Below are 21,296 nucleotides of genomic sequence, written 5' to 3'. Positions count from 1 at the left end.
AATAAGTAACAAACTTCAGTTTCAACTGCAAATTAATTTGCCCAATTCTGTCTTCAAGCTCGTATAATATTCTTCTAGCACTCGTGGTGTTTTATGTGTTTTTTGGGGGGTGCTTAAAAAGTCCCTTTTATTAATGAAATGGGTTACATTCAGTCTTGTGATATTTTTGGTTTCCAATAAGTAGATTGTTAATTTTATGTAACATCATTTTCTAATGCTCCATTCAAGAGATGTTTCCACTATGAAATGCAGAGCAAGGGGAAAGAGCACAAGTGATCGAGCGAGTGAGTGAGAAGGGGTGTTGAGGATGGAGAGAATGAAACAAAGACAGAGTGAGCGAACGGCAGGTAGGCCTAGAAGAGGAGACTAGAAGTGAAGGCGACATACTTTTCCCTGCTTTTGACCTCCCACCCATCCCAAACCGACCACAAACGTACCATCTATGCAACGTTGGTATGCAGAAATTCACGCCTCAGCCAGTGAGGGTGAGTCCCAGGCCAGGGGCTAGAGAGCAAAAGACTGCATGTGCTCAGACGTTCCCTGCTAGGGACAGTTGATCTGAAACAAGGTCTGCACTCTTCTATCCAGCAAGGATCTAGAAATCCTGCATGAATCTGCAAGGCACAATGACAGCACACATTTGCATAATATGCCCCACCTTCTGCCTTCCTACTTCCTGTGCAGTAGTTGTTTGTGTAGAGAGAGAGGTCGCAGGCAAGGTAATTTTGTGAGTCGGATACAGGACCCTAAAAAGCTGGTGAGAGGTATGAGGTATTCTAAAAGCATAAAAATTGTACACCTGTGAAATGAAATGCTTTCACATGTGATCTTCTGTGTTTATTGTCCTGTGCATAAAGTTGCACCTTGTGTTTGAAGGTTTAAATTATTTCAGGCTTGCATGGAGGCAGAAATTTCTGAGTGACTTTTAAACATTTCTTAAGACTCTGCTCTGTCAGGATGGCCGAGTGGTCTAAGGCGCTGTGTTTAGGCCGCAGTCTCCTCTGGAGGCGTGGGTTCGAATCCCACTTCTGACATGACTTTTGGAGATGTAATCTCCTTTTTCAGGTTAACATCTGATGCAAGTTGCATCTGTTGGTCTTCACCTGGGATGTGATTCCGTCCTCATCTAGTCAAGAGAGCTGGGGTTTCTCATATATTTCGGTTGTATAAAGTCTTGCTGACAAAGTGCAGTCCTTACTATATGAGCATAGGACCCATGTAAGAGCTCATCTGGAAGAGTCATGCTCTTGTATGCCCTGGCCAGACAGGCAATGCAAATATGGAAGAATGCCTAGCATCTGGTAGACAGTTGGACTCCAGCACACTTACGGCAATTTCCTCAGGGCTGTGATCAGGGGCTGCTTAGATTTGCGTATTCCACCCTATGTTGTGACATTGAAATTCCTTGTTGAATTTGCTTTAGCTAGCCAAGAGGTGGCTGTTGACTCAATTTCAAAGCAGCTTTGGGCCGTTCAAGTGGCTGGTTAATAGCACTTTCTCTTTGTACGCCTTAAAGGTCTAAAGAGTTCTTCATAGGTACTGCTCTCTATGGATTGTTCAAAGATCTGTTTGAAGTACTTATAATAGGATAAATAAATTGAGGGCATGCCTTTTCGGTACCCCACTTGCATTGCTGTCTGGCCTGTGGAAGGTTCCACATAAGCAAGGCAGGATGGGTGAGTGGTCTAAGGCGCTGCGTTCAGGTCGCAGTCTCTTCTGGAGGCGTGGGTTCAAATCCCACTTCTGACAATTGTGTGTTTACTCTACTTTTTTCTTGAGAGAGAAAAAAATAGATCATTTCCTTCACATGGGCTTATATGGTTGTCTACTTGGAAAAGTGCAGTGAGTTTTTTTCTTGCTCTAGCCCTCATGACCTAAGATGTGTGCTTTTCTTGGTTCACAATATCTTTCCCTCTCTGTAGATGATCAAGCAACATGTGGTCAGGATGGCCGAGTGGTCTAAGGCGCTGCGTTAAGGCCGCAGTCTCTCCTGGAGGCGTGGGTTCGCATCCCACTTCTGACAAAACTTTAAGTCCATTTTGTCTCTGAGTTCTTTTAGAATCTCAGCTAAAAATTGGCAGTGCATAAAATATCTGAATAAGTAACAAACTTCAGTTTCAACTGCAAATTAATTTGCCCAATTCTGTCTTCAAGCTCGTGTAATATTCTTCTAGCACTCGTGGTGTTTTATGTGTTTTTTGGGGGGTGCTTAAAAAGTCCCTTTTATTAATGAAATGGGTTACATTCAGTCTTGTGATATTTTTGGTTTCCAATAAGTAGATTGTTAATTTTATGTAACGTCATTTTCTAATGCTCCATTCAAGAGATGTTTCCACTATGAAATGCAGAGCAAGGGGAAAGAGCACAAGTGATAGAGGGAGTGAGTGAGAAGGGATGTTGAGGAAGGAGAGAATGAAACAAAGACAGAGTGAGTGAACGGCAGGTAGGCCTAGAAGAGGAGACTAGAAGTGAAGGCGACATACTTTTCCCTGCTTTTGACCTCCCACCCATCCCAAACCGACCACAAACGTACCATCTATGCAACGTTGGTATGCAGAAATTCACGCCTCAGCCAGTGAGGGTGAGTCCCAGGCCAGGGGCTAGAGAGCAAAAGACTGCATGTGCTCAGACGTTCCCTGCTAGGGACAGTTGATCTGAAACAAGGTCTGCTCTCTTGTATCCAGCAAGGATCTAGAAAACCTGCGTGAATCTGCAAGGCACAATGACAGCATACATTTGCATAATATGCCCCGCCTTCTGCCTTCCTACTTCCTGTGCAGTAGTTGCTTGTGTAGAGAGAGAGGTCGCAGGCAAGGTAATTTTGTGAGTAGGATACAGGACCCTAAATAGCTGGTGAGAGGTATGAGGTATTCTAAAAGCATAAAAATTGTACACCTGTGAAATGAAATACTTTCACATGTGATCTTCTGTGTTCATTGTCCTGTGCATAAAGTTGCACCTTGTGTTTGAAGGTTTAAATTATTTCAGGCTTGCATGGAGGCAGAAATTTCTGAGTGACTTTTATACATTTCTTAAGACTCTGCACTGTCAGGATGGCCGAGTGGTCTAAGGCGCTGTGTTTAGGCCGCAGTCTCCTCTGGAGGCGTGGGTTCGAATCCCACTTCTGACATGACTTTTGGAGATGTAATCTCCTTTTTCAGGTTAACATCTGATGGAAGTTGCATCTGTTGGGCTTCACCTGGGATGTGATTCCGTCATCATCTAGTCAAGAGAGCTGGGGTTTCTCATATATTTCGGTTGTATAAAGTCTTGCTGACAAAGTGCAGTCCTTACTATATGAGCATAGGACCCATGTAAGAGATCATCTGGAAGAGTCACGCTCTTGTATGCCCTGGCCAGACAGGCCATGCAAATATGGAAGAATGCCTAGCATCTGGTAGACAGTTGGACTCCAGCACACTTACGGCAATTTCCTCAGGGCTGTGATCAGGGGCTGCTTAGATTTGCGTATTCCACCCTATGTTGTGACATTGAAATTCCTTGTTGAATTTGCTTTAGCTATCCAAGAGGTGGCTGTTGACTCAATTTCAAAGCAGCTTTGGGCCGTTCAAGTGGCTGGTTAATAGCACTTTCTCTTTGTACGCCTTAAAGGACTAAAGAGTTCTTCATAGGTACTGCTCTCTATGGATTGTTCAAAGATCTGTTGGAAGTACTTATAATAGGATAAATAAATTGAGGGCATGCCTTTTCAGTACCCCACTTGCATGGCTGTCTGGCCTGTGGAAGGTTCCACAAATGCAAGTCAGGATGGCCGAGTTGCCTAAGGCGCTGCGTTCAGGTCGCAGTCTCTTCTGGAGGCGTGGGTTCAAATCCCACTTCTGACAATTGTGTGTTTACTCTACTTTTTTCTTGAGAGAGAAAAAATCAGATCATTTCCCTCACATGGGCTTATATGGTTGTCTACTTGGAAAAGTGCAGTGAGTTTTTTTCTTGCTCTAGCCACTCATGACCTAAGATGTGTGCTTTTTTTGGTTCACAATATCTTTCCCTCTCTGAAGATGATCAAGCAACATGTGGTCAGGATGGCTGAGTGGTCTAAGGCGCTGCGTTAAGGCCGCAGTCTCTCCTGGAGGCGTGGGTTCGAATCCCACTTCTGACAAAACTTTAAGTCCATTTTGTCTCTGAGTTCTTTTAGTCAAGTCAAGTCATAGTCAAGTCATAGCATTTATATAGCGCACTACGTACCCAGAGAGTTTCAAGGCGCTTAGGAAGGGGAGGAGGATTATTTGTCAAAAATCCACGTTTTAAGCTGCTTTCTGAACGCTAGGTGATTCTGGGTGAGGCGAAGGTAAGCGGGGAGTGAGTTCCATGTTTTGGCAGCCAGGTATGAGAAGGATCTGCCTCCCATGGTGGTCTTGTTGATGCGAGGTACAGTGGCGAAGGCTTGGCTGGAAGAGCGAAGTTGTCGGGAGGGGGTGTAAAAGGACAGTCGAGAGTTGAGGCAATCTGGTCCGATGTCGTAGAGTGATTTGTGTGCGTGGGTAAGCAGTCGGAAAGTAATCCTCTTATTGACGGGTAGCCAGTGGAGGTCTTTAAGGTGACCAGAGATGTGTTCGTTGCGTGGGATGTCTAATATGAGCCTGGCTGAGGCGTTTTGGATACGTTGTAGTTTCTTCTGGAGTTTAGCGGTGGTACCTGCGTATAGGGTGTTTCCGTAGTCCAGTCGGCTCGTGACTAGAGCGTGGGTGACTGTTTTCCTTGTTTCGGAGGGGATCCAGCGAAATGTTTTTCTGAGCATGCGAAGAATGTTAAAGCAGGAAGAGGATACGGCGTTGACTTGTTTGTTCATTGAGAGTGAAGAATCCAGGATGACGCCAAGGTTCCGTGCGTGGTCTGTCGGGATGGGTGCATTTCCGAGGGCTTCCGGCCACCAGGAGTCGTCCCATGCAGAGGGGGAATTACCTAAGATGAGGACTTCTGTTTTGTCTGAGTTCAGTTTCAGACGGCTTTGTTTCATCCAATCGGCGACTTCTTTCATTCCTTCGTGTAGGTTAGTTTTGGCGGTGCTGGGGTCCTTGGTGAGAGATAGGATCAGTTGAGTGTCATCCGCGTAAGAGATGATGTTGAGGTTGTGTTGGCGGGCGATGGCCACAAGGGGGCTCATGTATACGTTGAAGAGGGTGGGACTGAGTGAGGATCCTTGTGGTACGCCGCAGATGACTTTGGTGGCCTCGGATTTGAAAGGTGGGAGGCGGACTCTCTGGGTTCTTCCGGTGAGGAACGAAGTGATCCATTCCAGTGCCTTTCCTTGGATTCCGATGTTTCTGAGGCGTTGTAAAAGGGTGCTGTGGCAGACTGTGTCGAAGGCTGCAGAGAGGTCGAGGAGGATGAGGGCGACTGTGTCTCCATTGTCCAGCAGAGTTCTAATGTCGTCTGTTGCTGCGATGAGGGCGGTCTCAGTGCTGTGTTTGGCTCGGAAGCCAGATTGTGAGGGGTCGAGGGATTTGTTGGCTTCGAGGAAGGCGGCGAGTTGGTTGTTGACGGCTTTCTCGATGACTTTGGCCGGGAATGGAAGAAGCGAGATGGGGCGGTAGTTTTTGAGTTCGGTGGGGTCCGCTGTTGGTTTTTTCAGAAGGGCGGTGAGTTCAGCGTGTTTCCAGTCTTCTGGGAAGGTAGCGGAGTTGAAGGAGCAGTTGATGACGTCTCGGAGGTGCGGAGCTATGACGGAGTCTGCTTTGTTGAAGATGTGGTGAGGGCATGGGTCTGTGGGGGATCCAGAGTGGATGGAGTTCATCAGGCGGATGGTGTCCTCAGTGGAGATTGGCTTCCAGGCGTTAAGGGTGTTAACGGGGGGAAGATGGTCAGCTGATGGTAGGGTGGGTTGGCTTCCGGGTTGGTTGTCAAAGCTGTTGTGGATGTCTGCAATTTTGTTGTGGAAGAATAAAGCCAGGGAGTCGCAGAGGGCTTGAGAGGGGGTGATGTCATTGGAGTTGGCCGAGGGGTTGGAAAATTCCTTGACGATGTTGAAAAGTTCCTTGCTGTTGTGGGCGTTGTTGTCAAGTCGATCTTTGAATGCTGTTTTCTTGGCTTTTCGGATCAGTTGGTGGTGAGTACGGATGGCGTTTTTGAAGGCGACCTTGTTGCTGGTGGATGGGTCTTTTTTCCAGGCCTTTTCAAGGGAGCGGCATAGTTTCTTGGACTTCTTGAGGTCGTCGTTGAACCATGCGGCCTTCTTGATGCCAAGTTTGTGTTGACGTTTTTTCAGTGGTGCTAAGGTGTCGGCGGTGTTGGATAACCAAAGGGTGAGGTTGGAGGCGGCTTCGTTGGCGTTAGAAGAGAGGGCTGGGGAGGTTTGAAGGAGCGATGTGGAGATCTGTTCTGTGGTGATTTTGTTCCATTTTCTTTGTAGAGTTGGTTGGAGGTGGATGATGGGTTTCGGCTTGTTGTAGGTGAAGTGAACGCAGCTGTGGTCAGTCCAGAGGAGATCCGTAGTGTGGCTGAAAGGAGACATGGTTGCTGGAGGTGAAGATGGGGTCGAGAGTGTGACCTGCGATGTGGGTGGGGGAAGTGACCAGTTGTTTAAGTCCGAGGTTGTCGAGGTTGTCTAAGAGGGTGGCGGTGTTGCGGTCGCTGATCTTTTCAAGGTGAAAGTTGAGGTCTCCCAGAAGGATGTAGTCTTTGGAGGGGAGCGCGTGTGGGGTGATGAAGTCCGTGATGTCTTCACTGAATTTTGCGCGTGGTCCTGGTGGTCTGTAAAGGAGGGTGCCTCTGAGTGTGGTCTTGGGGTCGATGTGGATCTGGAAGTGAAGGTGTTCGGAGTTGGCGAGGTTGGCATCAGAGCTGGTTGAGATGCGGATTGTTTTCTTATGGACGATAGCGATTCCACCTCCTGTATGGTCGGTGCGGTCCTTGCGTGTGATCTTATAGTCATCAGGGATGGCGATGGCGATGTCAGGGGCGGAGGAAGCGTTCATCCATGTTTCCGTTAGGAAGGCGACGTCAGGAGAGATGGTGTCTAGTAGGTTCCAGAGGTTAGCACTCGTGGTGTTTTATGTGTTTTTTGGGGGTTGCTCAAAAAGTCCCTTTTATTAATGAAATGGGTTACATTCAGTCTTGTGATATTTTTGGTTTCCAATAAGTAGATTGTTAATTTTATGTAACATCATTTTCTAATGCTCCATTCAAGAGATGTTTCCACTATGAAATGCAGAGCAAGGGGAAAGAGCACAAGTGATAGAGCGAGTGAGTGAGAAGGGGTGTTGAGGAAGGAGAGAATGAAACAAAGACAGAGTGAGTGAACGGCAGGTAGGCCTAGAAGAGGAGACTAGAAGTGAAGGCGACATACTTTTCCCTGCTTTTGACCTCCCACCCATCCCAAACCGACCACAAACGTACCATCTATGCAACGTTGGTATGCAGAAATTCACGCCTCAGCCAGTGAGGGTGAGTCCCAGGCCAGGGGCTAGAGAGCAAAAGACTGCATGTTCTCAGACGTTCCCTGCTAGGGACAGTTGATCTGAAACAAGGTCTGCACTCTTGTATCCAGCAAGGATCTAGAAATCCTGCATGAATCTGCAAGGCACAATGACAGCACACATTTGCATAATATGCCCCACCTTCTGCCTTCCTACTTCCTGTGCAGTAGTTGTTTGTGTAGAGAGAGAGGTCGCAGGCAAGGTAATTTTGTGAGTCGGATACAGGACCCTAAAAAGCTGGTGAGATGTATGAGGTATTCTAAAAGCATAAAAATTGTACACCTGTGAAATGAAATGCTTTCACATGTGATCTTCTGTGTTTATTGTCCTGTGCATAAAGTTGCACCTTGTGTTTGAAGGTTTAAATTATTTCAGGCTTGCATGGAGGCAGAAATTTCTGAGTGACTTTTATACATTTCTTAAGACTCTGCTCTGTCAGGATGGCCGAGTGGTCTAAGGCGCTGTGTTTAGGCCGCAGTCTCCTCTGGAGGCGTGGGTTCGAATCCCACTTCTGACATGACTTTTGGAGATGTAATCTCCTTTTTCAGGTTAACATCTGATGGAAGTTGCATCTGTTGGTCTTCACCTGGGATGTGATTCCGTCCTCATCTAGTCAAGAGAGCTGGGGTTTCTCATATATTTCGGTTGTATAAAGTCTTGCTGACAAAGTGCAGTCCTTACTATATGAGCATAGGACCCATGTAAGAGCTCATCTGGAAGAGTCATGCTCTTGTATGCCCTGGCCAGACAGGCCATGCAAATATGGAAGAATGCCTAGCATCTGGTAGACAGTTGGACTCCAGCACACTTACGGCAATTTCCTCAGGGCTGTGATCAGGGGCTGCTTAGATTTGCGTATTCCACCCTATGTTGTGACATTGAAATTCCTTGTTGAATTTGCTTTAGCTAGCCAAGAGGTGGCTGTTGACTCAATTTCAAAGCAGCTTTGGGCCGTTCAAGTGGCTGGTTAATAGCACTTTCTCTTTGTACGCCTTAAAGGCATAAAGAGTTCTTCATAGGTACTGCTCTCTATGGATTGTTCAAAGATCTGTTGGAAGTACTTATAATAGGATAAATAAATTGAGGGCATGCTTTTTCGGTACCCCACTTGCATGGCTGTCTGGCCTGTGGAAGGTTCTATAAATGCAAGTCAGGATGGCCAAGTGGTCTAAGGCGCTGCGTTCAGGTCGCAGTCTCTTCTGGAGGCGTGGGTTCAAATCCCACTTCTGACAATTGTGTGTTTACTCTACTTTTTTCTTGGGAGAGAAAAAATCAGATCATTTCCCTCACATGGGCTTATATGGTTGTCTACTTGGAAAAGTGCAGTGAGTTTTTTTCTTGCTCTAGCCCTCATGACCTAAGATGTGTGCTTTTCTTGGTTCACAATATCTTTCCCTCTCTGTAGATGTTCAAGCAACATGTGGTCAGGATGGCCGAGTGGTCTAAGGCGCTGCGTTAAGGCCGCAGTCTCTCCTGGAGGCGTGGGTTCGAATCCCACTTCTGACAAAACTTTAAGTCCATTTTGTCTCTGAGTTCTTTTAGAATCTCAGCTAAAAATTGGCAGTGCATAAAATATCTGAATAAGTAACAAACTTCAGTTTCAACTGCAAATTAATTTGCCCAATTCTGTCTTCAAGCTCGTGTAATATTCTTCTAGCACTCGTGGTGTTTTATGTGTTTTTTGGGGGGTGCTTAAAAAGTCCCTTTTATTAATGAAATGGGTTACATTCAGTCTTGTGATATTTTTGGTTTCCAATAAGTAGATTGTTAATTTTATGTAACCTCATTTTCTAATGCTCCATTCAAGAGATGTTTCCACTATGAAATGCAGAGCAAGGGGAAAGAGCACAAGTGATAGAGCGAGTGAGTGAGAAGGGGTGTTGAGGAAGGAGAGAATGAAACAAAGACAGAGTGAGTGAACGGCAGGTATGCCTAGAAGAGGAGACTAGAAGTGAAGGCGACATACTTTTCCCTGCTTTTGACCTCCCACCCATCCCAAACCGACCATAAACGTACCATCTATGCAACGTTGGTATGCAGAAATTCACGCCTCAGCCAGTGAGGGTGAGTCCCAGGCCAGGGGCTAGAGAGCAAAAGACTGCATGTGCTCAGACGTTCCCTGCTAGGGACAGTTGATCTGAAACAAGGTCTGCTCTCTTGTATCCAGCAAGGATCTAGAAATCCTGCATGAATCTGCAAGGCACAATGACAGCATACATTTGCATAATATGCCCCACCTTCTGCCTTCCTACTTCCTGTGCAGTAGTTGCTTGTGTAGAGAGAGAGGTCGCAGGCAAGGTAATTTTGTGAGTCGGATACAGGACCCTAAAAAGCTGGTGAGAGGTATGAGGTATTCTAAAAGCATAAAAATTGTACACCTGTGAAATGAAATGCTTTCACATGTGATCTTCTGTGTTTATTGTCCTGTGCATAAAGTTGCACCTTGTGTTTGAAGGTTTAAATTATTTCAGGCTTGCATGGAGGCAGAAATTTCTGAGTGACTTTTATACATTTCTTAAGACTCTGCTCTGCCAGGATGGCCGAGTGGTCTAAGGCGCTGTGTTTAGGCCGCAGTCTCCTCTGGAGACGTGGGTTCGAATCCCACTTCTGACATGACTTTTGGAGATGTAATCTCCTTTTTCAGGTTAACATCTGATGGAAGTTGCATCTGTTGGTCTTCACCTGGGATGTGATTCCGTCCTCATCTAGTCAAGAGAGCTGGGGTTTCTCATATATTTCGGTTGTATAAAGTCTTGCTGACAAAGTGCAGTCCTTACTATATGAGCATAGGACCCATGTAAGAGCTCATCTGGAAGAGTCATGCTCTTGTATGCCCTGGCCAGACAGGCCATGCAAATATGGAAGAATGCCTAGCATCTGGTAGACAGTTGGACTCCAGCACACTTACGGCAATTTCCTCAGGGCTGTGATCAGGGGCTGCTTAGATTTGCGTATTCCACCCTATGTTGTGACATTGAAATTCCTTGTTGAATTTGCTTTAGCTAGCCAAGAGGTGGCTGTTGACTCAATTTCAAAGCAGCTTTGGGCCGTTCAAGTGGCTGGTTAATAGCACTTTCTCTTTGTACGCCTTAAAGGTCTAAAGAGTTCTTCATAGGTATTGCTCTCTATGGATTGTTCAAAGATCTGTTGGAAGTACTTATAATAGGATAAATAAATTGAGGGCATGCCTTTTCGGTACCCCACTTGCATGGCTGTCTGGCCTGTGGAAGGTTTTACAAATGCAAGTCAGGATGGCCGAGTGGTCTAAGGCGCTGTGTTCAGGTCGCAGTTTCTTCTGGAGGCGGGGGTTCAAATCCCACTTCTGACAATTGTGTGTTTACTCTACTTTTTTCTTGAGAGAGAAAAAATCAGATCATTTCCCTCACAATGGCTTATATGGTTGTCTACTTGGAAAAGTGCAGTGAGTTTTTTTCTTGCTCTCGCCACTCATGACCTAAGATGTGTGCTTTTTTTGGTTCACAATATCTTTCCCTCTCTGTAGATGATCAAGCAACATGTGGTCAGGATGGCCGAGTTCGAAGGCGCTGCGTTAAGGCCGCAGTCTCTCCTGGAGACGTGGGTTCGAATCCCACTTCTGACAAAACTTTAAGTCCATTTTGTCTCTGAGTTCTTTTAGAATCTCAGCTAAAAATTGGCAGTGCATATAATATCTGAATAAGTAACAAACTTCAGTTTCAACTGCAAATTAATTTGCCCAATTCTGTCTTCAAGCTCGTATAATATTCTTCTAGCACTCGTGCTGTTTTATGTGTTTTTTGGGGGGTGCTTAAAAAGTCCCTTTTATTAATGAAATGGGTTACATTCAGTCTTGTGATATTTTTGGTTTCCAATAAGTAGATTGTTAATTTTATGTAACCTCATTTTCTAATGCTCCATTCAAGAGATGTTTCCACTATGAAATGCAGAGCAAGGGGAAAGAGCACAAGTGATAGAGCGAGTGAGTGAGAAGGGGTGTTGAGGATGGAGAGAATGAAACAAAGACAGAGTGAGTGAACGGCAGGTAGGCCTAGAAGAGGAGACTAGAAGTGAAGGCGACATACTTTTCCCTGCTTTTGACCTCCCACCCATCCCAAACCGACCACAAACGTACCATCTGTGCAACGTTGGTATGCAGAAATTCATGCCTCAGCCAGTGAGGGTGAGTCCCAGGCCAGGGGCTAGAGAGCAAAAGACTGCATGTGCTCAGACGTTCCCTGCTAGGGACAGTTGATCTGAAACAAGGTCTGCACTCTTGTATCCAGCAAGGATCTAGAAATCCTGCATGAATCTGCAAGGCACAATGACAGCACACATTTGCATAATATGCCCCACCTTCTGCCTTCCTACTTCCTGTGCAGTAGTTGTTTGTGTAGAGAGAGAGGTCGCAGGCAAGGTAATTTTGTGAGTCGGATACAGGACCCTAAAAAGCTGGTGAGAGGTATGAGGTATTCTAAAAGCATAAAAATTGTACACCTGTGAAATGAAATGCTTTCACATGTGATCTTCTGTGTTTATTGTCCTGTGCATAAAGTTGCACCTTGTGTTTGAAGGTTTAAATTATTTCAGGCTTGCATGGAGGCAGAAATTTCTGAGTGACTTTTATACATTTCTTAAGACTCTGCTCTGTCAGGATGGCCGAGTGGTCTAAGGCGCTGTGTTTAGGCCGCAGTCTCCCCTGGAGGCATGGGTTCGAATCCCACTTCTGACATGACTTTTGGAGATGTAATCTCCTTTTTCAGGTTAACATCTGATGGAAGTTGCATCTGTTGGTCTTCACCTGGGATGTGATTCCGTCCTCATCTAGTCAAGAGAGCTGGGGTTTCTCATATATTTCGGTTGTATAAAGTCTTGCTGACAAAGTGCAGTCCTTACTATATGAGCATAGGACCCATGTAAGAGCTCATCTGGAAGAGTCATGCTCTTGTATGCCCTGGCCAGACAGGCCATGCAAATATGGAAGAATGCCTAGCATCTGGTAGACAGTTGGACTCCAGCACACTTACGGCAATTTCCTCAGGGCTGTGATCAGGGGCTGCTTAGATTTGCGTATTCCACCCTATGTTGTGACATTGAAATTCCTTGTTGAATTTGCTTTAGCTAGCCAAGAGGTGGCTGTTGACTCAATTTCAAAGCAGCTTTGGGCCGTTCAAGTGGCTGGTTAATAGCACTTTCTCTTTGTACGCCTTAAAGGCATAAAGAGTTCTTCATAGGTACTGCTCTCTATGGATTGTTCAAAGATCTGTTGGAAGTACTTATAATAGGATAAATAAATTGAGGGCATGCTTTTTCGGTACCCCACTTGCATGGCTGTCTGGCCTGTGGAAGATTCTATAACTGCAAGTCAGGATGGCCGAGCGGTCTAAGGCGCTGCGTTCAGGTCGCAGTTTCTTCTGGAGGCGTGGGTTCAAATCCAACTTCTGACAATTGTGTGTTTACTCTACTTTTTTCTTGGGAGAGAAAAAATCAGATCATTTCCCTCACATGGGCTTATATGGTTGTCTACTTGGAAAAGTGCAGTGAGTTTTTTTCTTGCTCTAGCCACTCATGACCTAAGATGTGTGCTTTTCTTGGTTCACAATATCTTTCCCTCTCTGTAGATGATCAAACAACATGTGGTCAGGATGGCCGAGTGGTATAAGGCGCTGCGTTAAGGCCGCAGCCTCTCCTGGAGGCGTGGGTTCGAATCCCACTTCTGACAAAACTTTAAGTCCATTTTGTCTCTGAGTTCTTTTAGAATCTCAGCTAAAAATTGGCAGTGCATAAAATATCTGAATAAGTAACAAACTTCAGTTTCAACTGCAAATTAATTTGCCCAATTCTGTCTTCAAGCTCGTGTAATATTCTTCTAGCACTCGTGGTGTTTTATGTGTTTTTTGAGGGGTGCTTAAAAAGTCCCTTTTATTAATGAAATGGGTTCCATTCAGTCTTGTGATATTTTTGGTTTCCAATAAGTAGATTGTTAATTTTATGTAACCTCATTTTCTAATGCTCCATTCAAGAGATGTTTCCACTATGAAATGCAGAGCAAGGGGAAAGAGCACAAGTGATAGAGCGAGTGAGTGAGAAGGGGTGTTGAGGAAGGAGAGAATGAAACAAAGACAGAGTGAGTGAACGGCAGGTAGGCCTAGAAGAGGAGACTAGAAGTGAAGGCGACATACTTTTCCCTGCTTTTGACCTCCCACCCATCCCAAACCGACCACAAACGTACCATCTATGCAACGTTGGTATGCAGAAATTCACGCCTCAGCCAGTGAGGGTGAGTCCCAGGCCAGGGGCTAGAGAGCAAAAGACTGCATGTGCTCAGACGTTCCCTGCTAGGGACAGTTGATCTGAAACAAGGTCTGCTCTCTTGTATCCAGCAAGGATCTAGAAATCCTGCATGAATCTGCAAGGCACAATGACAGCATACATTTGCATAATATGCCCCACCTTCTGCCTTCCTACTTCCTGTGCAGTAGTTGCTTGTGTAGAGAGAGAGGTCGCAGGCAAGGTAATTTTGTGAGTAGGATACAGGACCCTAAATAGCTGGTGAGAGGTATGAGGTATTCTAAAAGCATAAAAATTGTACACCTGTGAAATGAAATACTTTCACATGTGATCTTCTGTGTTTATTGTCCTGTGCATAAAGTTGCACCTTGTGTTTGAAGGTTTAAATTATTTCAGGCTTGCATGGAGGCAGAAATTTCTGAATGACTTTTATACATTTCTTAAGACTCTGCACTGGCAGGATGGCCGAGTGGTCTAAGGCGCTGTGGTTAGGCCGCAGTCTTCTCTGGAGGCGTGGGTTCGAATCCCACTTCTGACATGACTTTTGGAGATGTAATCTCCTTTTTCAGGTTAACATCTGATGGAAGTTGCATCTGTTGGTCTTCACCTGGGATGTGATTCCGTCATCATCTAGTCAAGAGAGCTGGGGTTTCTCATATATTTCGGTTGTATAAAGTCTTGCTGACAAAGTGCAGTCCTTACTATATGAGCATAGGACCCATGTAAGAGATCATCTGGAAGAGTCACGCTCTTGTATGCCCTGGCCAGACAGGCCATGCAAATATGGAAGAATGCCTAGCATCTGGTAGACAGTTGGACTCCAGCACACTTACGGCAATTTCCTCAGGGCTGTGATCAGGGGCTGCTTAGATTTGCGTATTCCACCCTATGTTGTGACATTGAAATTCCTTGTTGAATTTGCTTTAGCTATCCAAGAGGTGGCTGTTGACTCAATTTCAAAGCAGCTTTGGGCCGTTCAAGTGGCTGGTTAATAGCACTTTCTCTTTGTACGCCTTAAAGGTCTAAAGAGTTCTTCATAGGTACTGCTCTCTATGGATTGTTCAAAGATCTGTTGGAAGTACTTATAATAGGATAAATAAATTGAGGGCATGCCTTTTCGGTACCCCACTTGCATGGCTGTCTGGCCTGTGGAAGGTTCCACAAATGCAAGTCAGGATGGCCGAGTTGCCTAAGGCGCTGCGTTCAGGTCGCAGTCTCTTCTGGAGGCGTGGGATCAAATCCCACTTCTGACAATTGTGTGTTTACTCTACTTTTTTCTTGAGAGAGAAAAAATTAGATCATTTCCCTCACATGGGCTTATATGGTTGTCTACTTGGAAAAGTGCAGTGAGTTTTTTTCTTGCTCTAGCCACTCATGACCTAAGATGTGTGCTTTTTTTGGTTCACAATATCTTTCCCTCTCTGTAGATGATCAAGCAACATGTGGTCAGGATGGCCGAGTGGTCTAAGGCGCTGCGTTAAGGCCGCAGTCTCTCCTGGAGGCGTGGGTTCGAATCCCACTTCTGACAAAACTTTAAGTCCATTTTGTCTCTGAGTTCTTTTAGAATCTCAGCTAAAAATTGGCAGTGCATATAATATCTGGATAAGTAACAAACTTCAGTTTCAACTGCAAATTAATTTGCCCAATTCTGTCTTCAAGCTCGTATAATATTCTTCTAGCACTCGTGGTGTTTTATGTGTTTTTTGGGGGTTGCTCAAAAAGTCCCTTTTATTAATGAAATGGGTTACATTCAGTCTTGTGATATTTTTGGTTTCCAATAAGTAGATTGTTAATTTTATGTAACCTCATTTTCTAATGCTCCATTCAAGAGATATTTCCACTATGAAATGCAGAGCAAGGGGAAAGAGCACAAGTGATAGAGCGAGTGAGTGAGAAGGGGTGTTGAGGAAGGAGAGAATGAAACAAAGACAGAGTGAGTGAACGGCAGGTATGCCTAGAAGAGGAGACTAGAAGTGAAGGCGACATACTTTTCCCTGCTTTTGACCTCCCACCCATCCCAAACCGACCATAAACGTACCATCTATGCAACGTTGGTATGCAGAAATTCACGCCTCAGCCAGTGAGGGTGAGTCCCAGGCCAGGGGCTAGAGAGCAAAAGACTGCATGTGCTCAGACGTTCCCTGCTAGGGACAGTTGATCTGAAACAAGGTCTGCTCTCTTGTATCCAGCAAGGATCTAGAAATCCTGCATGAATCTGCAAGGCACAATGACAGCATACATTTGCATAATATGCCCCACCTTCTGCCTTCCTACTTCCTGTGCAGTAGTTGCTTGTGTAGAGAGAGAGGTCGCAGGCAAGGTAATTTTGTGAGTCGGATACAGGACCCTAAAAAGCTGGTGAGAGGTATGAGGTATTCTAAAAGCATAAAAATTGTACACCTGTGAAATGAAATGCTTTCACATGTGATCTTCTGTGTTTATTGTCCTGTGCATAAAGTTGCACCTTGTGTTTGAAGGTTTAAATTATTTCAGGCTTGCATGGAGGCAGAAATTTCTGAGTGACTTTTATACATTTCTTAAGACTCTGCTCTGCCAGGATGGCCGAGTGGTCTAAGGCGCTGTGTTTAGGCCGCAGGCTCCTCTGGAGACGTGGGTTCGAATCCCACTTCTGACATGACTTTTGGAGATGTAATCTCCTTTTTCAGGTTAACATCTGATGGAAGTTGCATCTGTTGGTCTTCACCTGGGATGTGATTCCGTCCTCATCTAGTCAAGAGAGCTGGGGTTTCTCATATATTTCGGTTGTATAAAGTCTTGCTGACAAAGTGCAGTCCTTACTATATGAGCATAGGACCCATGTAAGAGCTCATCTGGAAGAGTCATGCTCTTGTATGCCCTGGCCAGACAGGCCATGCAAATATGGAAGAATGCCTAGCATCTGGTAGACAGTTGGACTCCAGCACACTTACGGCAATTTCCTCAGGGCTGTGATCAGGGGCTGCTTAGATTTGCGTATTCCACCCTATGTTGTGACATTGAAATTCCTTGTTGAATTTGCTTTAGCTAGCCAAGAGGTGGCTGTTGACTCAATTTCAAAGCAGCTTTGGGCCGTTCAAGTGGCTGGTTAATAGCACTTTCTCTTTGTACGCCTTAAAGGTCTAAAGAGTTCTTCATAGGTATTGCTCTCTATGGATTGTTCAAAGATCTGTTGGAAGTACTTATAATAGGATAAATAAATTGAGGGCATGCCTTTTCGGTACCCCACTTGCATGGCTGTCTGGCCTGTGGAAGGTTTTACAAATGCAAGTCAGGATGGCCGAGTGGTCTAAGGCGCTGTGTTCAGGTCGCAGTTTCTTCTGGAGGCGTGGGTTCAAATCCCACTTCTGACAATTGTGTGTTTACTCTACTTTTTTCTTGAGAGAGAAAAAATCAGATCATTTCCCTCACAATGGCTTATATGGTTGTCTACTTGGAAAAGTGCAGTGAGTTTTTTTCTTGCTCTCGCCACTCATGACCTAAGATGTGTGCTTTTTTTGGTTCACAATATCTTTCCCTCTCTGTAGATGATCAAGCAACATGTGGTCAGGATGGCCGAGTTCGAAGGTGCTGCGTTAAGGCCGCAGTCTCTCCTGGAGACGTGGGTTCGAATCCCACTTCTGACAAAACTTTAAGTCCATTTTGTCTCTGAGTTCTTTTAGAATCTCAGCTAAAAATTGGCAGTGCATATAATATCTGAATAAGTAACAAACTTCAGTTTCAACTGCAAATTAATTTGCCCAATTCTGTCTTCAAGCTCGTATAATATTCTTCTAGCACTCGTGGTGTTTTATGTGTTTTTTGGGGGGTGCTTAAAAAGTCCCTTTTATTAATGAAATGGGTTACATTCAGTCTTGTGATATTTTTGGTTTCCAATAAGTAGATTGTTAATTTTATGTAACATCATTTTCTAATGCTCCATTCAAGAGATGTTTCCACTATGAAATGCAGAGCAAGGGGAAAGAGCACAAGTGATAGAGCGAGTGAGTGAGAAGGGGTGTTGAGGATGGAGAGAATGAAACAAAGACAGAGTGAGCAAACGGCAGGTAGGCCTAGAAGAGGAGACTAGAAGTGAAGGCGACATACTTTTCCCTGCTTTTGACCTCCCACCCATCCCAAACCGACCACAAACGTACCATCTATGCAACGTTGGTATGCAGAAATTCACGCCTCAGCCAATGAGGGTGAGTCCCAGGCCAGGGGCTAGAGAGCAAAAGACTGCATGTGCTCAGACATTCCCTGCTAGGGACAGTTGATCTGAAACAAGGTCTGCACTCTTGTATCCAGCAAGGATCTAGAAATCCTGCATGAATCTGCAAGGCACAATGACAGCACACATTTGCATAATATGCCCCACCTTCTGCCTTCCTACTTCCTGTGCAGTAGTTGTTTGTGTAGAGAGAGAGGTCGCAGGCAAGGTAATTTTGTGAGTCGGATACAGGACCCTAAAAAGCTGGTGAGCGGTATGAGGTATTCTAAAAGCATAAAAATTGTACACCTGTGAAATGAAATGCTTTCACATGTGATCTTCTGTGTTTATTGTCCTGTGCATAAAGTTGCACCTTGTGTTTGAAGGTTTAAATTATTTCAGGCTTGCATGGAGGCAGAAATTTCTGAGTGACTTTTATACATTTCTTAAGACTTTGCTCTGTCAGGATGGCCGAGTGGTCTAAGGTGCTGTGTTTAGGCCGCAGTCTCCTCTGGAGGCGTGGGTTCGAATCCCACTTCTGACATGACTTTTGGAGATGTAATCTCCTTTTTCAGGTTAACATCTGATGGAAGTTGCATCTGTTGGTCTTCACCTGGGATGTGATTCCGTCCTCATCTAGTCAAGAGAGCTGGGGTTTCTCATATATTTCGGTTGTATAAAGTCTTGCTGACAAAGTGCAGTCCTTACTATATGAGCATAGGACCCATGTAAGAGCTCATCTGGAAGAGTCATGCTCTTGTATGCCCTGGCCAGACAGGCCATGCAAATATGGAAGAATGCCTAGCATCTGGTAGACAGTTGGACTCCAGCACACTTACGGCAATTTCCTCAGGGCTGTGATCAGGGGCTGCTTAGATTTGCGTATTCCACCCTATGTTGTGACATTGAAATTCCTTGTTGAATTTACTTTAGCTAGCCAAGAGGTGGCTGTTGACTCAATTTCAAAGCAGCTTTGGGCCGTTCAAGTGGCTGGTTAATAGCACTTTCTCTTTGTACTCCTTAAAGGCATAAAGAGTTCTTCATAGGTACTGCTCTCTATGGATTGTTCAAAGATCTGTTGGAAGTACTTATAATAGGATAAATAAATTGAGGGCATGCTTTTTCGGTACCCCACTTGCATGGCTGTCTGGCCGGTGGAAGGTTCTATAAATACAAGTCAGGATGGCCGAGTGGTCTAATGCGCTGCGTTCAGGTCGCAGTCTCTTCTGGAGGCGTGGGTTCAAATCCCACTTCTGACAATTGTGTGTTTACTCTACTTTTTTCTTGAGAGAGAAAAAATCAGATCATTTCCTTCACATGGGCTTATATGGTTGTCTACTTGGAAAAAGTGCAGTGAGTTTTTTTCTTGCTCTAGCCACTCATGACCTAAGATGTGTGCTTTTTTTGGTTCACAATATCTTTCCCTCTCTGTAGATGACCAAGCAACATGTGGTCAGGATGGCCGAGTGGTCTAAGGCGCTGCGTTAAGGCAGCAGTCTATCCTGGAGACATGGGTTCGAATCCCACTTCTGACTAAACTTTAAGTCCATTTTGTCTCTGAGTTCTTTTAGAATCTCAGCTAAAAATTGGCAGTGCATATAATATCTGAATAAGTAACAAACTTCAGTTTCAACTGCAAATTAATTTGCCCAATTCTGTCTTCAAGCTCGTATAATATTCTTCTAGCACTCGTGCTGTTTTATGTGTTTTTTGGGGGGTGCTTAAAAAGTCCCTTTTATTAATGAAATGGGTTACATTCAGTCTTGTGATATTTTTGGTTTCCAATAAGTAGATTGTTAATTTTATGTAACCTCATTTTCTAATGCTCCATTCAAGAGATGTTTCCACTATGAAATGCAGAGCAAGGGGGAAGAGCACAAGTGATAGAGCGAGTGAGTGAGAAGGGGTGTTGAGGATGGAGAGAATGAAACAAAGACAGAGTGAGTGAACGGCAGGTAGGCCTAGAAGAGGAGACTAGAAGTGAAGGCGACATACTTTTCCCTGCTTTTGACCTCCCACCCATCCCAAACCGACCACAAACGTACCATCTGTGCAACGTTGGTATGCAGAAATTCACGCCTCAGCCAGTGAGGGTGAGTCCAAGGCCAGGGGCTGGAGAGCAAAAGACTGCATGTGCTCAGACGTTCCCTGCTAGGGACAGTTGATCTGAAACAAGGTCTGCTCTCTTGTATCCAGCAAGGATCTAGAAATCCTGCATGAATCTGCAAGGCACAATGACAGCATACATTTGCATAATATGCCCCACCTTCTGCCTTCCTACTTCCTGTGCAGTAGTTGATTGTTTAGAGAGAGAGGTCGCAGGCAAGGTAATTTTGTGAGTAGGATACAGGACCCTAAATAGCTGGTGAGAGGTATGAGGTATTCTAAAAGCATAAAAATTGTACACCTCTGAAATGAAATGCTTTCACATGTGATCTTCTGTGTTTATTGTCCTGTGCATAAAGTTGCACCTTGTGTTTGAAGGTTTAAATTATTTCAGGCTTGCATGGAGGCAGAAATTTCTGAGTGACTTTTATACATTTCTTAAGACTCTTCACTGTCAGGATGGCCGAGTGGTCTAAGGCGCTGTGTTTAGGCCGCAGTCTCCTCTGGAGGTGTGGGTTCAAATCGCACTTCTGACATGACTTTTTGAGATATAATCTCCTTTTTCAGGTTAACATCTGAGGGAAGTTGCATCTGTTGGTCTTCACCTGGGATGTGATTCCGTCCTCATCTAGTCAAGAGAGCTGGGGTTTCTCATATATTTCGGTTGTATAAAGTCTTGCTGACAACGTGCAGTCCTTACTATATGAGCATAGGACCCATGTAAGAGCTCATCTGGAAGAGTCATGCTCTTGTATGCCCTGGCCAGACAGGCCATGAAAATATGGAAGAATGCCTAGCATCTGGTAGACAGTTGGACTCCAGCACACTTACGGCAATTTCCTCAGGGCTGTGATCAGGGGCTGCTTAGATTTGCGTATTCCACCCTATGTTGTGACATTGAAATTCCTTGTTGAATTTGCTTTAGCTAGCCAAGAGGTGGCTGTTGACTCAATTTCAAAGCAGCTTTGGGACGTTCAAGTGGCTGGTTAATAGCACTTTCTCTTTGTACGCCTTAAAGGTCTAAAGAGTTCTTCATAGGTACTGCTCTCTATGGATTGTTCAAAGATCTGTTGGAAGTACTTATAATAGGATAAATAAATTGAGGGCATGCCTTTTCGGTACCCCACTTGCATGGCTGTCTGGCCTGTGGAAGGTTTTACAAATGCAAGTCAGGATGGCCGAGTGGTCTAAGGCGCTGTGTTCAGGTCGCAGTCTCTTTTGGAGGCGTGGGTTCAAATCCCACTTCTGACAATTGTGTGTTTACTCTACTTTTTTCTTGAGAGAGAAAAAATCAGATCATT

General features: G+C 44.9%; 13 non-coding genes across 13 annotated transcripts; all 13 read left to right on the top strand.

Moving 5' to 3' along the window:
* Positions 1 to 951: 951 nt before the first annotated feature.
* Positions 952 to 1,034, top strand: TRNAL-UAG (transfer RNA leucine (anticodon UAG)). The gene has a single exon. It is a non-coding gene; the product is annotated as a tRNA-Leu (tRNA).
* Positions 1,035 to 3,047: 2,013 nt separating this feature from the next.
* On the top strand, positions 3,048 to 3,130 carry TRNAL-UAG (transfer RNA leucine (anticodon UAG)). The gene has a single exon. It is a non-coding gene; the product is annotated as a tRNA-Leu (tRNA).
* A 907-nt stretch (positions 3,131 to 4,037) lies between these two features.
* TRNAL-AAG (transfer RNA leucine (anticodon AAG)) lies at positions 4,038 to 4,120 on the top strand. Its single transcript has one exon. It is a non-coding gene; the product is annotated as a tRNA-Leu (tRNA).
* A 3,750-nt stretch (positions 4,121 to 7,870) lies between these two features.
* Positions 7,871 to 7,953, top strand: TRNAL-UAG (transfer RNA leucine (anticodon UAG)). The gene has a single exon. It is a non-coding gene; the product is annotated as a tRNA-Leu (tRNA).
* Positions 7,954 to 8,585: 632 nt separating this feature from the next.
* On the top strand, positions 8,586 to 8,668 carry TRNAL-CAG (transfer RNA leucine (anticodon CAG)). The gene has a single exon. It is a non-coding gene; the product is annotated as a tRNA-Leu (tRNA).
* Positions 8,669 to 8,859: 191 nt separating this feature from the next.
* On the top strand, positions 8,860 to 8,942 carry TRNAL-AAG (transfer RNA leucine (anticodon AAG)). The gene has a single exon. It is a non-coding gene; the product is annotated as a tRNA-Leu (tRNA).
* Positions 8,943 to 9,966: 1,024 nt separating this feature from the next.
* On the top strand, positions 9,967 to 10,049 carry TRNAL-UAG (transfer RNA leucine (anticodon UAG)). Its single transcript has one exon. It is a non-coding gene; the product is annotated as a tRNA-Leu (tRNA).
* A 3,002-nt stretch (positions 10,050 to 13,051) lies between these two features.
* TRNAL-AAG (transfer RNA leucine (anticodon AAG)) lies at positions 13,052 to 13,134 on the top strand. The gene has a single exon. It is a non-coding gene; the product is annotated as a tRNA-Leu (tRNA).
* A 2,014-nt stretch (positions 13,135 to 15,148) lies between these two features.
* On the top strand, positions 15,149 to 15,231 carry TRNAL-AAG (transfer RNA leucine (anticodon AAG)). The gene has a single exon. It is a non-coding gene; the product is annotated as a tRNA-Leu (tRNA).
* Positions 15,232 to 16,255: 1,024 nt separating this feature from the next.
* Positions 16,256 to 16,338, top strand: TRNAL-UAG (transfer RNA leucine (anticodon UAG)). Its single transcript has one exon. It is a non-coding gene; the product is annotated as a tRNA-Leu (tRNA).
* A 632-nt stretch (positions 16,339 to 16,970) lies between these two features.
* Positions 16,971 to 17,053, top strand: TRNAL-CAG (transfer RNA leucine (anticodon CAG)). The gene has a single exon. It is a non-coding gene; the product is annotated as a tRNA-Leu (tRNA).
* Positions 17,054 to 18,350: 1,297 nt separating this feature from the next.
* On the top strand, positions 18,351 to 18,433 carry TRNAL-UAG (transfer RNA leucine (anticodon UAG)). Its single transcript has one exon. It is a non-coding gene; the product is annotated as a tRNA-Leu (tRNA).
* A 2,730-nt stretch (positions 18,434 to 21,163) lies between these two features.
* On the top strand, positions 21,164 to 21,246 carry TRNAL-CAG (transfer RNA leucine (anticodon CAG)). The gene has a single exon. It is a non-coding gene; the product is annotated as a tRNA-Leu (tRNA).
* The last annotated feature ends 50 nt before the right edge of the window (positions 21,247 to 21,296 follow it).

Source organism: Lissotriton vulgaris, chromosome 8 (assembly GCF_964263255.1).
Source record: "Lissotriton vulgaris chromosome 8, aLisVul1.2, whole genome shotgun sequence".
Taxonomy (NCBI): domain Eukaryota; kingdom Metazoa; phylum Chordata; class Amphibia; order Caudata; family Salamandridae; genus Lissotriton; species Lissotriton vulgaris.
This window is presented reverse-complemented; position numbering and strand designations above follow the sequence as displayed.